The 16,025-nt window shown below is 36.0% G+C and overlaps 1 long non-coding RNA gene across 3 annotated transcripts in view; it reads right to left on the reverse strand.

Annotated features, from left to right (window-relative positions):
* LOC119537368 overlaps positions 1-16,025 on the reverse strand; it is a 379,219-nt gene that overhangs the window by 192,589 nt on the left and 170,605 nt on the right. The window lies entirely within an intron of this gene.

Consider the following 16,025-nt stretch of genomic DNA (forward strand, 5'->3'; position numbering starts at 1 on the left):
GATGAGCAAATTGAGGATCAGAGACATGACTGGGATATGCCCAAGATCATATAGACGTTAGTAGCAGAGTCAGCAAAGAACTTAGGCTTTCTGATTCTTAATTCAATGTTGTGTCCCCCGTTCTCATACTGCTCTTGTCTTTGATGACAAGCACAGAACTTTAACATTGTAGATATTAGGAATGCTGGCCATTTTGGTAGAAGCTTTCCTCATTTTTGGTGGCAGTCTATCCACGTTAGATTCTATGATGAAAAGTCAGCTCGGTGCCATGCTGTCAAACACAGAAATATAGTTCACCACTTACTAACTCCTTATGTTCTTAACTTAGGGTCAAACAGAATCACTACGAAAGGCTGTTTCATTTAGCTCTGACAACAAATGAAATGTGTGCACATTTATATGCATGATGAATGTGTGGACTTCGTGAGATACTTGATAGTAAAAAGCATAAAAATGAAATATTTTGAAATGTACCTACAAAGAATCAAAATCTATAGACACCTTCTCATGGATATTATTTTAAAAGATGTTAGCTTCCATTCTGGTGTCATTTGATTAATGTTAAACAATTGCTTCAACTATTCTATGTTTAAAGGAGGCTAACCGCTTATGAGATTTATAGGGAGAAAATGAACTTTCAAAAGCTTCAGAATGCCTGGTGGATGTTTTCTGTTTATGTTGTATTTACTTATGTCAAGCAACATGACTGAACTGAATAAAACTATAATGTAAAGCTGAACCTGACTATACTGTCCACCTTTTTGATTGGCAATTGTATATCTTAAAAGCTACATGATAAATGAAAAACAGTGTTGCTACATTTTAATAAAGATCACTTTTGAGATTCAGTTAAAAATAGTCACTTTAATTTTTTATTTTACACAGGAGAATAAGCAAATACTACTTTGGTGGAAATCACCTAACAATTTCTTACTTTTTCCAAAAGATTCAGAGAATGAAACAAAATGCTGGTAGCTATTTGCTTTGGCAAATGTTAGAACTTCTCTGCTGGAAACATTAGGAAATGACACGAGTAATGATGAAATTAAATAATCTTATCATTGCTTAGAAAAAAAGAATGAAACAAGTTGAATTTGATTTAAGTTAACTTTATTTCCCAAACTCAAATTCATAACAATAAAGTTTGTTGCATGAGCAACTTTGTGAACTGAAAGAAGAGACTAATTTCTTTCTACACATGAAGCCAAAGAAATGAAGGGAGAAAATAATTCTTCTCTGTTGGCCTCCTGTGTAAAATTTCTTTTCTTATCATCCCATCTAGTCATATCTTTCTGCAGTTTGAATTACCCTCTTTTCCTCAGACTGGTAAGGCAGTGAAAGGATGTTTGTTCTGCTAATTAACTTTATTACCCTGATAACTCCCTGCAGCCTTTGACGAAAACAATTATCGTTACTCCTTTTTCCCCCACTGGCAAAAAAATAAAAATAAAAAAATAAAAAAAGGAAAAAAGGAAAAAAAAAAAGACTATTAATTAGAAACGAGGCCCAGGTCCCTGCCATGTTATCCTGCCACGTTCCCAGGCCCTCGAGCAGGATAGCATTACATTGTCAGTAGTAATTTAGCTCTCATCTGTCTCTGCTAATTATTGTCACATTCATCAAATTCATCAACAAAAGTGCTCTCAGAAGGATTGCATATTTGCAGTTAATACAGCATAAACTGGTATTACCCATCACCACATTTGTGATGATGAGAGGGACACAACTTATTCATCCCTAATTAGAGCAAGCTGGGTAATTAATTATGCATTCCGCCTTATTACTTCTGAGTTCCCAGATATTGTTTGTCTAAAAAGGGGGAGAAAGCAGGAGAGAGAAGCCTGAAAATGCAAAAAAAAAAAAAGAAAGAAAAAAAAAGGGTGATGTGTTTTGTCACATGCGCTACGCCATAATTCCCACCTGACAAACTAGCTGAATCAGTAGAAAATTGCGAGTTGTCAGCAGCAGAATAAACTGCTGTAATAGCTGATTAATGATCAGCACCTGTGACAGGTGCTGTACGGGACTGTAAACTTGGTTTGATTAACAGTCACTGGACGAATAAATATTAGTGACAGTCAGCGGAGAGCAAGTTTGCTTGTTTTCTTCCCTGTTAACAAATCGCATGCATTAAAGTTATTGATATTTCTGTCTGAGACACTCTATTTTTTTGTAGTTATCTGGAAACACTGGCACTGAGTTTTAATGGATTGTGTTTGTTTCTGTTCTGTTATTTTATTTCAGAACTAAAATTGTATTTTGACAAGATGACCTGTAGGGGTTTAAATCCACCAGGTGTGGAAGAAAAGACTAAAAAAATAACAAGATTCACACTTGGATTAATTTATGCTCACCTGCTAGTAATCTGCATGTGTCTGTCTGTATACATATGCATATATACATATATGTAAATATACATATGCCACATGCATTCACATACAGACATACATATTACCTGCATGTACAATAACTTACGGAATGATCATGCTAAAAAACATAGATGACATAAACCTAGGACATGTGATAGTCATTTAAAAAAATTTTTAATTGATTTTTCTTTTTTCTTTTTTGAGTCAGATATTTTCCTGGAAACAGTGGCAATGTGAGTTTCCCTAACTCCCTGTTTCAATCCTGAATTGAAGGGGCATCTTCTTGAGGAAGCTATTAAAAACTGCAGGCAGCTTTGATTGCTACTACTAATGTGGCCAGTTCCAAAAAAAACTGGTCACGAGGTGATCACCTTGCTCCAGTTGATTGATTATTAACCAAGAATCAAGTTATGTGCATAGGCAAGCAAAGTGTGAATGACAGAAGGAACTCAGCTTGCCTTGTTTTGCTTTGTTTTAGGTCATACTGACAAAAGCCACTTGGCTTCACTGTGGTAATTTTGATTGTATATGGAATGGTTAAAATTGTGGATTTTGGAATCAAAAAGACTTGGTTTCAAATTTTGGTACTGCTAAATAGCTGTGTGAGTTTGGGTAAATTACTTCATCTGTCTGATCTTATGGCAATTCCAACTTACATTATAGAGTTAACTGTCAGGAGTAAATGAGAAAACACACATAAAGCACCTTGCACAGTGCCCGACATAGAAAGTGCTCAAATACTAATTTAATTATTATTAACACAACTGTTGAAATTTGAATAGCTAAATTGCCTTCAGTTTCTGTTTCACATGATGAATTGCTGTAACACCAACTAATTACCCCCTCCTGACTCCAAAGTAACAACAAAAACTTAAAATCAAACACACAAAAACAGCTTCATGCTCACTTATCTCTGAATGAAAACTGAGAACAGATCAGTGATATCCCAGGGTAGTGGTTAAGGTGCTACTCTGATTTATTCAGATATTTCTCAGAGGCACAAAAGATGGAATTGGTGAAGTGGGGCAGAGGTTAGAAGAGGGCAGACTGTTTTTTCCCCCCTAATCTAAGAGGTTTTCTCAAAGTTCTGGGGTGATGGTAGAGACCTCATCTGAGTAATGTTTAACACAATTCCACATCCAAGAGCAAATGAGATAGTAAATGTGATAGCAAACACTATCAAAACAACAAAGACAAATATTACAGTAATAGCAACAAAGTAAGTTAAATTTGATCATTTTTTATATATCCATCTTGGTATTAACCATCTAACTTAGAGAATGAAAGTTATGACAGTATAAGAAAGGAAGTACCATGCCATTACAGTTTTCAAAACAGTGTGAAGAAGCAATAAAATTGCCATATTTCTAGGACATTAGGGAATATGTGCTTGTTGGGTCATATTTAATTCACAATAGATCAAGAACTAAATCCAGTTTATCTAGATAAAAAAAATCCAGAAATGCAGGAGGCTTAGGAGCTTCAATTGTACCTGTACTGATCCTGAGACCATTCTGGAAGTATTTTCACAGAATCACAATGGTTTTTGTAATCATTCTTTCAATTGTATTTTACTTCTTAAATTAAAGAAAAAAAGTTTGTCTTACAAAACTTTCAGAACATTACTAATGGCAATGATTAGCAATAAAGTATAGCAACCTTTTTTTGGTAATCACCAAAGCAGTGGTTTTCAAGCACTACACACTGGAATAAGCCTAGGGGACCTTTTTTTTTTTTTTTTTTTCCTCTAAAATAGAGATGTCAGGACCCACCACCATACATTCTGATTCTATAGATCTGGGAGAGGCTGTTGGGCATTGGCATGTTTAAAATGTTCCCTAGGTGATTCTAATAGTTCTCCAAGCTTGAGGACTGGGGATAAAAGTGTACAATTTGAAATTCACGTAATAAGATTTAATGAAAAAAGTAAAAGTTCCTTCAGATTTTAAAACTATTATTGTGAAACGGATGTCTAGAAACTTTTAAGTACATCACAAGAAGAACTGAAATACTTTTGTTTGTTAATGAATCCAATCTAGAGAGGAAAATATCTAATGATTCAAACATAGTAAGAATGATATTCTGAATTCATCAATTCACTTGATATCACTAAATACAATTGCAGGGTCAATTGCCTTATCTCATTGGCATAGATAAACCCAGCAGTGGTAGCCAGACCATGTCTGTGGCTGATGGATGAACTGGATGTTGGCAGGGTGACTGGTGATTATGGCCTGATTCCCAGTGGATGCCCCGCTGCACAAATGGTGACAGAGAGTCAAGAGGCCAGAATGTTCCTGCCACTTGCCGCATGCAAACATGGATTAATAGCCAGGTAATAGGTACTCTATGTCTGCTTCTGCTTGCACTTGCTGTGTATGTTCTTATGCTTTGATCATTCTTGCTACACATGAGGGCATGGTTGTATGAGAGTTCATGGGCCTCATTGTCTTTTATGTTCTGACAACCCAGGTGACCACATGAAATTAATTGTAAATTGCCTGTTTGATTAAAACTCTGATATTCCAGGTTATGTTACGATCCATTTGGGAATCAGCTCAGTCTCTGTCAATCTCTACATCTATGTTCTAGAATTCCTGTGGTCCTATAAAATCTTAATTTAAATTTTAATTATTAAAAACATACTGAATTATACTTCATCAGGGCTGCTTACAACACAAATAGGAATCCATCTCTGGAAATTTAGAGAGAAAAGTCTCACTTGGCACATGGGATTTTGGGGGCAGGTCAACAGGGAATGCCTAATTCCATGGGATGACTTGGTCCTATGGAATTTTCTGGCCCATGGCCTTTTTTTTTCATTTTATTGAGATATATTCACATACCATGCAGTCATACAAAATGAATCATACATTCGATTGTTCACAGTACCATTACATAGTTGTATATTCATCAACAAAATCAATCCCTGACCCCTTCATTACCACACACACAAAAATAACAAAAATAATAATTAAAGTGAAAAAGAGCAATTAAAGTAAAACAGAACACTGGGTGCCTTTGTTTGTTTGTTTGTTTTCCTTCCCCCATTTTTCTACTTATCCGTCTATGCTGGTTTGAATGTATTATGCCCCCCAGAAAAAGCCATATTCTTTGATGCAATCTTGTGGGGCAGACATATTAGTGGGGATTAAGTTGGAACGTTTGGATTAGGTTGTTTGCATGGAAATGCACCCCACCCAACGGTAGATGGTAACTCTGATGAGATATTTCCATGGAGGCATGGCCCCACACATTCAGGGTGGGCCTTGATCAGTGGAGCCATATAAGAGCTGACAAATAGAAGGAACTCAGTGCAGCTATGAGTGACCTTTTGAAGAGGAGCTACAGCCAAGAGGGACACTTTGAAGAAAGCACAGGAGCTGCAGATGAGAGACAGTTTGAAGACGGCTGTTGAAAGCTCAGCTCCAGAGAAGCTGAGAGAGGACAAATATCCCAAGTGCAACTAAGAGTAATATTTTTGAGGAACTGCAGCCTAGAGAGGAATGTCCTGGGAGAAAGTCATTTTGAAACCAGAACTTTGGAGCAGATGCCAGACACATGTCTTCCTAGCTAACAGAGGTTTTCTGGACACCATTGGTCATCCTCCAGTGAAGGTACCCGATTGCTGATGTGTTACCTTGGACACTTTATGGCCTTAAGACTCTAACTGTGTAACCAAATAACCCCCCTTTTATAAAAGCCAATCCATCTCTGATGTTTTGCATTCTGGCAGCATTAGCAAACTAGAACACCATCCATAAACTAGACAAAGGGGAGTGTGGTCCATATGGCTTTCCTAATCACATTGCCACCCCTCATAAGCTACATTTTTATACAATCGTCTTCAAGATTCATGGGTTCTTGGTTGTAGTTTGATAGTTTCAGGTATTTACTGCTAGTTACTCCAATTCACTAAAACCTAAAAAGCGTTGTCTATATTGTGTGTAAGATTGCCCACCAGAGTGACCTTGTGGCTCCTTTTGGAATCTCTCTGCCACTGAAGCTTATGTCATTTCCTTTCACATCCCCCTTTTGTTCAAGAAGATGTTCTCCATCCCACAATGCCAGGTCTGCATTCCTCCCCGGGAGTCATATTCCATGTTTGCCAGGGAGATTCACTCCCCTGGGTATCTGATCCCAAGTAGGGGGGAGGGCAGTGATTTCACCTGCCAGATTGGCTTAGCTAGAGAGAGAGGGCATGACCCATTTTTATATGGCCCTGTAAGCTAAGAATGGTTGTTTCATCCTTAAATGGTTGGAAAAAAAAAATCTTTTGATGTGAGAACCACATGAAATTCAAATTTCAGTGTTCATAAATTTTTACTGGAACACAGCCACACTCATTTGTTGCCATATTGTCTATGGCTGCTTTTGTAGTCCAAGACCAGAAAGCGTTGAGTAGTTGCAGTAGAGACCTTATGTCCCACAAAACCTAAAATATTTACTATTTGGTCCTTGCCAGAAAAGTTTTCTTGTCCCTGCTCTAGAGTAGTATTTCTAAAATTTTAATCTGCATACAAATCAACTGAGATGTTGTTAAACTATAGATTCAGATTCAGTAGGTCTAGAGTGGGGCCTGGGATTCTGCATTTCTAATAGACTATATGGTGATGCTGATGTTGTTGGTCCACGGACCACACTTCGAGAAGCGAGTGCTAGACTATGACCTCCACCATGGAGGATCTGAAGCCTGATCAAGAGCAGATCTTTTAGGATTGGACTCATATTAACTAAGCCTACAAGTTTGATATAGAAACCTAGAAATTCAATTCATTAATCTCTTAATGAGCAGTATGATAATAGGGACTGAACCTGAATCATCTGTTCCTGTAGACATGCTATCGTAATGCTGATTTAGAACAGAAGTTTATTTGAAGAGAAGGGAAAGGAAATAGGAAGAGACAGTTGTGTATGTAGACAGCTGAAAGACTGCAGACTAATACAGATGTCTTAGTTCTCTGCCACTGGCACCAGACTTTTGGGTTTTGGGGCCAAGGAATACTTTCTTAGAATGGTTCTGAGACAAACCCTCCTTGATTAATTTCTCTGTGTTCTTGTAGTTGACCAACCTCCCTCTTGTTGATACATTATTCCTTTAGATCTGCTAATTCTTCTAGGTTATGGAGAAGTTCTTGTGGTCTGTGGAGCCTTCAGCCTCTTTTAAGTGATTTTGTTTCCTGATTATCTAGTTCAGCATGGCTATGATCTATTATGTGTTGATTACCTAGTTTAGCTCTGGGAAAATCTTATTTTGTTCATTACCAAATGGGAGAGGAGCTTTTCTCATAGTGGCCAATACTGACAAACTACATTTAGTATATATGATAACTTCAACATAATATAGCTATTTAAATAACCATAACACCCTACTGTGACCATGGAGTGCTCAGTCTTTTCCAGAGGATCACAAGTTGCTGATGGTGATATTTAAGTGATGGAGCCATTTTTCATAACACTGTGGTCACACAGAGGATGAAGGTGACATTGTGGTCATCTATAAGCTTCTGGGCATACCTCCTTTCTATATAGAGATGAACACAGACCACAGAGAGAAAGAAAGGTAGAGGCAGATCTCTTCTGCACACTGCACATCCACAGGCTAATTTTGAGTGACTTTTCTCGGAATCCTGCCCTAGTCATTCTAGCCAAATGAGAATTGCCTGTAACTGAGACAACTTCATTCCACCTCTCATTTGCTTTACACAAGAATTCCCTGATCTTGTTTCACTGTTTATTATTATCTTATGAAATTATGCCACAATGTTGTAAAAGATTTACCTGCAAATCCCATTTTAGGTATAACTCAAAAATCACAAGGACTGGTATGGAGAGAGAGCTGGACCTGTGTCCTGGTACTAATTACTCTATGACTGTGACCAAGTCACTTTCATTTTAGCCATCACTTTCCTCATCAATAAAATAAATAATAATAATTTTGGATTAAATGATCTCTACAAATATTTCCAGCTTTAAACTACTCTGCTCAACTGAAATCTTAAAATGCAGTACATTTCTTTATTGCCTCATTCCTGGCACATGCTGTAGGGTACTTGGGAACTCCGTTTATCTTCCATCTCCCCCCCACCCCCACTCCACACACACCATAGTGTTCTTGTTACTTGTTTGCAAGTTTGTTCCCAATTTTCTTCATCAAAAAAAGAAAAGAAGTTATAAACCCTTTGGAGAAGATATCTCATTCAACTTTGTATCTCCCAGCATTTTGTATAAAAGGAGCCATTTAATAAATATAAGTTGAATTGAATTAGTATGGGAGTAGCCTCAAAGCAAATAACTTTGGGGTAGGAGAATATATATTTTATATACATATAATTTTTTTATTAGAGAAGTTTTATTTTAATAGAAAAATCATGCAGAAAATACAGTTCTCATATACCCTTCTCCCCCCATTATTTACATTTTGCATTAGTGTGGTACCTTTGTTACAAATGATGACTGAATATTATTGTAATTGTTCATAGTGTACATTAGGGTTCACTTTATGTTATGTAGTCCTATTAAATTTTTTTTTCCATTAAACCCTTATTGGATATAGTTTCCAAATATTCTCTCCCATTCTGTATACTGCCTTTTACTTTCATATGAAATCCTTTGATGCACAAAAGATTAAAATTTTCAGGAAGTCCCATTTATCTATTTTTTTCTTTTATTTTCTCATGCCTTTGGAGTAAAGTCTAAGAAACTATTGCCTAACATAAGGGTCTGAAGATGCTTATTTTTGTCTAGGAGATTTGTAGCTTTGGTTCTTGTATTTAGACATTTTATCCATTTTGAGTTATTTTTGTATATGGTATGAGTTAGCAGTCCACCTTCATTCATACCATATGGATAGCATATGGATATCCAGTATTCCTATCACCATTTGTTGAAGAGACTATTCTTTCCCACTTAGTGGACTTGGCAACATGTTGAAAATTAGTTGGCCATAGATGTGAAGGGTGATTTCTGATCTCTCAATTTGATTCCATTGGTCTGTATGTTTGTCTATGTGTCACTACCATGCTGATTTGATTACTGTGGCTTTGTAATAAGTTTTAAAATCAGAAAATGTGAGTTTTCCAATTTAATTCTTCTTTGTCAAGATGGTTTTAGCTATTGGTTTGGGGACCCTTCTTCCACATAAATTTTATGATTGGCTTTTCCATTTATGCAGAGAAGGGTATTGGGATTTTGATTGGGATTGCACTGAATTTGTAAATTGCTTTGGGTAGAATTGGCATCTTAACAATATTTAGTCCTCCAATCCATGAATATGGAATGTACTTCCATTTATTTAAATTTTCTTTGATTTCTTTTATCAATGTTTTGTAGTTTTCTGTGTATAAGTCTGTGCCAGTTTGAGTGTATTGTGTCCCCCAAATGCCATTATCTTTGTAGTCTTGTGTGGGGCAGAAGTTTTGGTGCTGGTTGGATTTGCTTGGAGTGTGCCCCACCCAGCTGTGGGAGATAATTTTGATGAGATGTTCCCATGGAGGCATGGCCCCGCCCATTCGGGGTGGGCCTTGATCAGTGGAGCTATATAAATGAGCTGACTCAAAGAGAGGGAACTAACTGAGTGCAGCTGGGAGTGATGTTTTGAAGAGGAGCAAGCTTGCTAGAGAGGAACGTCCTGGGAGAAAGCCATTTTGAGGCTGGAGCTTTGGAGCAGACACTGGCTGCCTTCCCAGCTAGCAGAGGTTTTCCGGACGCCATTGGCCATCCTCAGGTGAAGGTGCCCGGTTGCTGATGTGTTGCCTTGGATGCTTTGTGGCCTTAAGACTGTAACTGTGTAGTGAAATAAACTCCCGTTTTATAAAAGCCTATCCATCTCTGGTGTTTTGCATTCTGCAGCATTAGCAAACTAGCACAAAGTCCTTTACATCCTTTGGTTAAATCTATTCCTAGGCATTTAATTCTTTTAGTTGCTATTGTAAATGGATTTTTTCCCTTGATTTTCTCTTCAGATTGTTCATTAGTAGTGTATGGAAACAGTAATGATTTTTGCATGTTGCTTTTGTACCCTGCACCTTTGCTGAATTTGTTTATTAACTCTAGTATTTTTTGTGGGGTTTTCAGGATTTTCCTTATCTAGGATCATGCAATCTGCAAATACAGAATGTTTTACTTCTTTTTCAATTTGAATGCCTTTTATTACTTTTTCTTGTCTAATTGCTCTGGCTAGAACTTCCAGAGCAATGTTGAATAACAGTGGTGACAGTGAACATCCTTGTCTTATTCTTGATTTTACAGGGAAAACTTTCAGTCTTTCACCATTGAGTATGATGTTTGTTGTGGGTTTTTCACATATGCCTTTAACATATTGAAGAAGTTTCCTTTTATTCCTAGTTTCTATGTGTTTTTATAAAGAAGGGGTGCTGGATTTTGTTAAATGCATCAATTGAGATGATCATGTGTGTTTTTTTCTTTGTTCTCTTAATGTGGTGTATTACATTAATTGGTTTTCATATGTTGAACCATCCTGGCATACCTGGAATAAAACCCACTTAATCATGGTGTATAATTCTGCTAATGTGCTGTTGGATTTGGTTTGCTAGTATTTTGTTGAGCATTTTTGCATCTATATTTATAACTGATATTGGTCTGTAGTTGTTTTTTTTTTGTTTTTTTTTGTTTGTTTGTTTTTTTCCTTGCAATATCTTTCTCTTGCTTTGGTATTAGGGTGATATTTGCCTCACAGAATGAGTTAGGGAGTATTCCCTCCTCTTGCATGTCTTGGAAGAGTTTGAGCAGGTTTGGTGTTAAGTATTCTTGGAATGTTTGGTGAGATTTCTCTGTGAAGACTTCTGGTCCTTGGCTTTTCTTTTTCAGGAGGTTTCTGAATGCTAATTTAATATCTTTAATTTTATCTTCTATTTCTTCTTGAGTCAGTGTAGATAGTTTGTGTGTTTCTGGGAATTTGTCCATTTCATCTAGGTCATCTAATTTGTTGGCATACAGTTGTTCATAGTATCCTCTTATAATCCTTTTAATTTATGTGGGGTTGGTAGTAATGTTCCCCTTTAATTTCTGATTTTTGATATTTGTGCCCTGTCTCTTTTTTTCTTTGTCAGTCTAGTTAAAAGTTTGTTAATTTTATTGATATTTTCAAAGAACTTACCTTTTCTATTTAATTCTCTCCATTGTTTTATTAATCTCTGTTTCATGTATCTCCATTCTTATCTTTGTTATTTCCTGCCTTCTTCTTGTTTCGGGGTTAGTTTGGTCTTCTTTTTCTAGATCCTCTAGTTGTGAGGTTAGGTATCTGATTTGAGAGCCTTCTTCTTTTTCAAAGTAAGCATTTACAGCTATAAATTTCCCTCTCAGCAGTGCTTTTGCTGCATCCCATAAGTTTTGGTACATTGTGTTTTTATTTTCTCTCACCTCAAGTATTTCCTAATTTCCTTTTTGATTTCTTTGAAACAAGAGTGCATTGTTTAATTTCCATATAATTGTGAATTTTCTAGTTCTTCCTCTGTTATTGATTTCTACCATCATTCCATTGTGGTCAGAGCAGATACATTGTATGATTTCAGTATTTTTGAATGTATTGATAGTTATTTTGTGACCTAACACATGTTCTATCCTGGAGAATGATCCATGTGTACTAGAGGAGAATGTGCATTTTGCAGCTGTTGGGTGCAGTGTTCTATATATGTCTCTTAGTTTAGTGGGTTTATAGTATCTCTTGTCTTCTGTTTCCTTACTGATATTCTGTCAATTCTATCCATCATTGCAAGTGATGTATTTAAGTCTCTGATTTTTAATATAGAACTATTTCTCCACTCAAATCTGTCAATATTTAGTCCATATATTTTCCTTTATTAGGGAAGTTGTGGGTTTACAGAATAATCATGCACAAAATACAGGCTTCCCATACACCACCCCACCATCAACACCTTTCATTGGTGTAGAACATTTGTTATAACTGATGATAGCACATTTTTATAATTGTACAGTTAAAGTTCATGGTTTAACTTAGGGTTCACTATGTAGTGTAGTCCCATGGATTTTTTAAAAAATAATTTTATTGTTACCATATATATGATCTAACATTTGCCTTTTTAATAATATTCAGATATACATTTCAGTGTTGTTAATTGCATTCACAATGTCCTACCATCACCATCACCGATTACCAAAATATTTCCAAAATTCCAGACAGGATCCCTGTACCTTTTAAGCCTTAACTTACCATTCCCTATCCCCACCCATCTCCTGCTAACATATAGTCTGGATTCTGACTCTATGAGTTTGCTTATTCTAATGGTTTCAAATTTTAACAGAGAAGTTAAGAGTTAACAAATGATTATAATTACTGAATCATTATATAGATGGCTTTTTACTTTCTATTGTATTGTAGAATATCAAAAGTAAATACCTGAATCTGTTGAAACTTACTGAACTGTTACCCAGATGCCTTGATCTTTGATAACGATTGCATCTTTACTTTATGATTGTAAAAGCTTTGTGATAATTCATGAATGGCCCCACTTACACCCGCTTATCCTGTTTTACAACTTTAATGTCTTGTGATCACTAATGTTGATTAATGAAGGAACTTGAGTCAGCCCAGAACTAATCCACCCCAATTCTTAAGTTATCTTCCCAGATGAAGGTTGATCAAACCAAAATTGGCTCAGCTGACATGCACAGTAGCTTAAACCTTAAACTTTAAGTGAGCTAACCCTCATTTGTAATACTAAAAATTACACCCATCACCCCATGTAAAGGCCTCCATTTTCTTACATACATTCTGTGACTAGGCATGTAATCCATTTGCACATGCTCAATAATTAGATCATTTCTAATTTTGTCATCTGGAGCCATTGTACTCATTATCCTAAAACTTACCCATCTTTTGATACTATACAACTCTCAGAGTTACTGCAGTTCAGGGAGACAGATTTTAGGCCCATAGGACATCTGTCCTCCTGCTTTGCACTTAGCAATAAACTCTTTCTATCTTTGAAACCCCAATGCCTCAGGAATTGGTCATTTGTGTGCATTGGGCAGATAACCCCATAATGATTGGTATCAAAATCAGTGAGATTATACAATATTTGGCCTTTTGTGTCTGGCTTATTTAACTCTACATGATGTCTATAGTTTCATCCATGGTGTCATGTATCAGGAATCCATTCCTTTTTATGGCCGAGTAATATCCCATAATATGTATACCACATTTTTTTTATCAATTCATTGGCTGATGGACACTTGGGCTGCTTCCATCTTTAACAGTTGTGAATAATGCTGCTATGAATATCTGTATGAAAATATGTGTTTAAGCACCTGGTTTAAATTCTTTTGGGTATATACATAGTAGGGGTTTGCTGGGTCATACGGTAGTTCTATACTTAGTTTTCTTTTTTTTATACTTAGTCTTCTGAGAAAATGCCAAACTGTCTTCCACAGTGGCTGCACCATTTTACATTGCCACCAGCAATTGATGAGTGTTCCTATTTCTCCACATCCTCTCCAACACTTCTTATTTTCCATTTTTTAACTAGCAGTTATTTTAATGGGTGTGAAATGGTATCTCACTGTGGTTTTGATTTGCATTTTCCTGATGGCTAATGATATTGAGCATCTTTTCATGTGCTTTCTGGTCATTTGTATATTTTCTTTGGAGAGATGCCTGTCCAAGTCTTTTGTCCATTTTTTTAATTGGATTGTTTGTTTTTTTGTTGCTAGGTTGAAGGATTTATTTATATATACTGGATATTAATCCTTTTCCGATATGTGGTTTCCAAATATTTTCTCCCACTGTGTAGGTTGTCTTTTTACTTTCATGATAAAGTCCTTTGAGGAACAAAAGTTGTTTTTTTTTTTTAATAAGGTCCCATTTATCTGTTTTTTTCTTTTGTTACTGTGCTTTGGGTGTAAATTCTAAAAACCATTGCCTAATACAAGGTCCTGAAGATGCTTCTCTACATTTTCTTCCAGCAGTTTTACAGTTCTAGCTCTTATATTTAGGTCTTTGGTCTGTTTTGAAATGATTTTTGTATATAGTGTGATACAGGGGTCCTCCTTTATTTTTTTCTTTTTTATTTGCAAATGGAGATCCAGTTTTCCAAGCACCACTTGTTGAAGAGAATATTCTTTCCTAATTGAGCAGACTTTGCTTCCTTGTCAAATATCAGTTGGCCATAATTGTGAGGGTTGATTTCTGTGCTCTCATTTCTATTCCACTGGTCTATATGTCTGTCTTTGTGCCTGACCATACTGTTTTGATTACTGTGACTTTGTAATAATTTTAAGATCTGGAAATGTGAGTCCTCCAACGTCATTCTTCTTTTTGAAGATGGCTTTAGTTATTTGGGGCCCCTTACCTTTCCATATAAATTTGATGATTGGCTTTTCCATTTCTGCAAAGAAGGTTTTTGGAATTTTGATTGGAATTGCATTGAAATTATAAATTTCTTTGGGTGATATTGACATCTTAATGATATTTAGTCTTCCAATCCATGAGCATGGAATATCAGTCCAATTATTTAGGTCTTCTTCAATTTCTTTTAGCCATGTTTCGTAGTTTTCTGTGTATAAGTCCTTACATCCTTGGTTAGATTTATTCCTAGATATTTGATTCTTTTAGTTGCTATTGTGAATGTATTTTTTTCTTTATTCCTTGTTCTGATTGTTCATTGCTTATGTATAGAAATACTACTGATTTGGGGTTTTGATCTTGTACCCCACCACTTTGCTGAATCCATTTATTAGCTCTAGGAGCTTTGTTGGGGATTTTTCAGGATTTTCTGTATGTAGGATCATAAGATCTGCAAATAGGGCAAGTTTTACTTCTTCCTTTCCAATTTGGATGGCTTTTCTTTCTTTTTGCTTAATTGCTCTTGTATAAATTCCAGTACAATGTTGAATAACAGTGGTGATAGTGGGCACCACTGTCTTGTTCGTGATTGTAGAGGGAAAGCTTTCAGTCTTTCAACATTAAGTAGGATGTTAGCTGTGAGTTTTTCATATATGCCCTTTATCATGTTGAGGAATTTCCTCCTATTCCTATGTTCTAAGTGTTTTTATCAAGAAAGGGTGCTGAATTTGTCCAATGCCTTTTCTGCATCAATAGAGATGATCATGTGGTTTCTCCTTTATACTCTTAATGTGGTATATTACATTAATTTGATTTTCTTATGTTGAATCACTCTTGCATACTTGGGATAAAACTCACTTGATCATGCTGTATCATTATTTTATTATGCTGTTGGATTCAGTTTGCTAGTATTTTGCTGAGGATTTTTGCATCTATATTCATAAGAGATATTGTTCTGTAGTTTTCTTTCCTTGTGGTATCTTTATCCTGCTTTGATATGAGAGTGATGCTGGCTTTGTAGAATGAGTTAGGGAGTGTTCCCTCCTCTTCAATTTTTTGGAAGATTTGGGCAGAATTGGGGTTAAGTGTTTTTGGAATGTTTGGTAGAGTTCCCCTTTGGAACCATCTTGTCCTGGGGTTTTCTTTGTTGGGAGGTTTTTGATTACTGATTCAATCTTTTTAGTAGTAATTGGTTTGTTGAGTCAATGTAGGTAGTTTGTGTGATTCTAAGAATTTGTCCATTTCATCTAAGTTATCTAATTTGTTGGCACGAAGTTGTTTATAGTATCCTCTTATAATTCTTTTAAGTTCTGTGGGTTTGGTAGTAATATCCC

Source organism: Choloepus didactylus, chromosome 1 (assembly GCF_015220235.1).
Source record: "Choloepus didactylus isolate mChoDid1 chromosome 1, mChoDid1.pri, whole genome shotgun sequence".
In the NCBI taxonomy this organism is placed as follows: domain Eukaryota; kingdom Metazoa; phylum Chordata; class Mammalia; order Pilosa; family Megalonychidae; genus Choloepus; species Choloepus didactylus.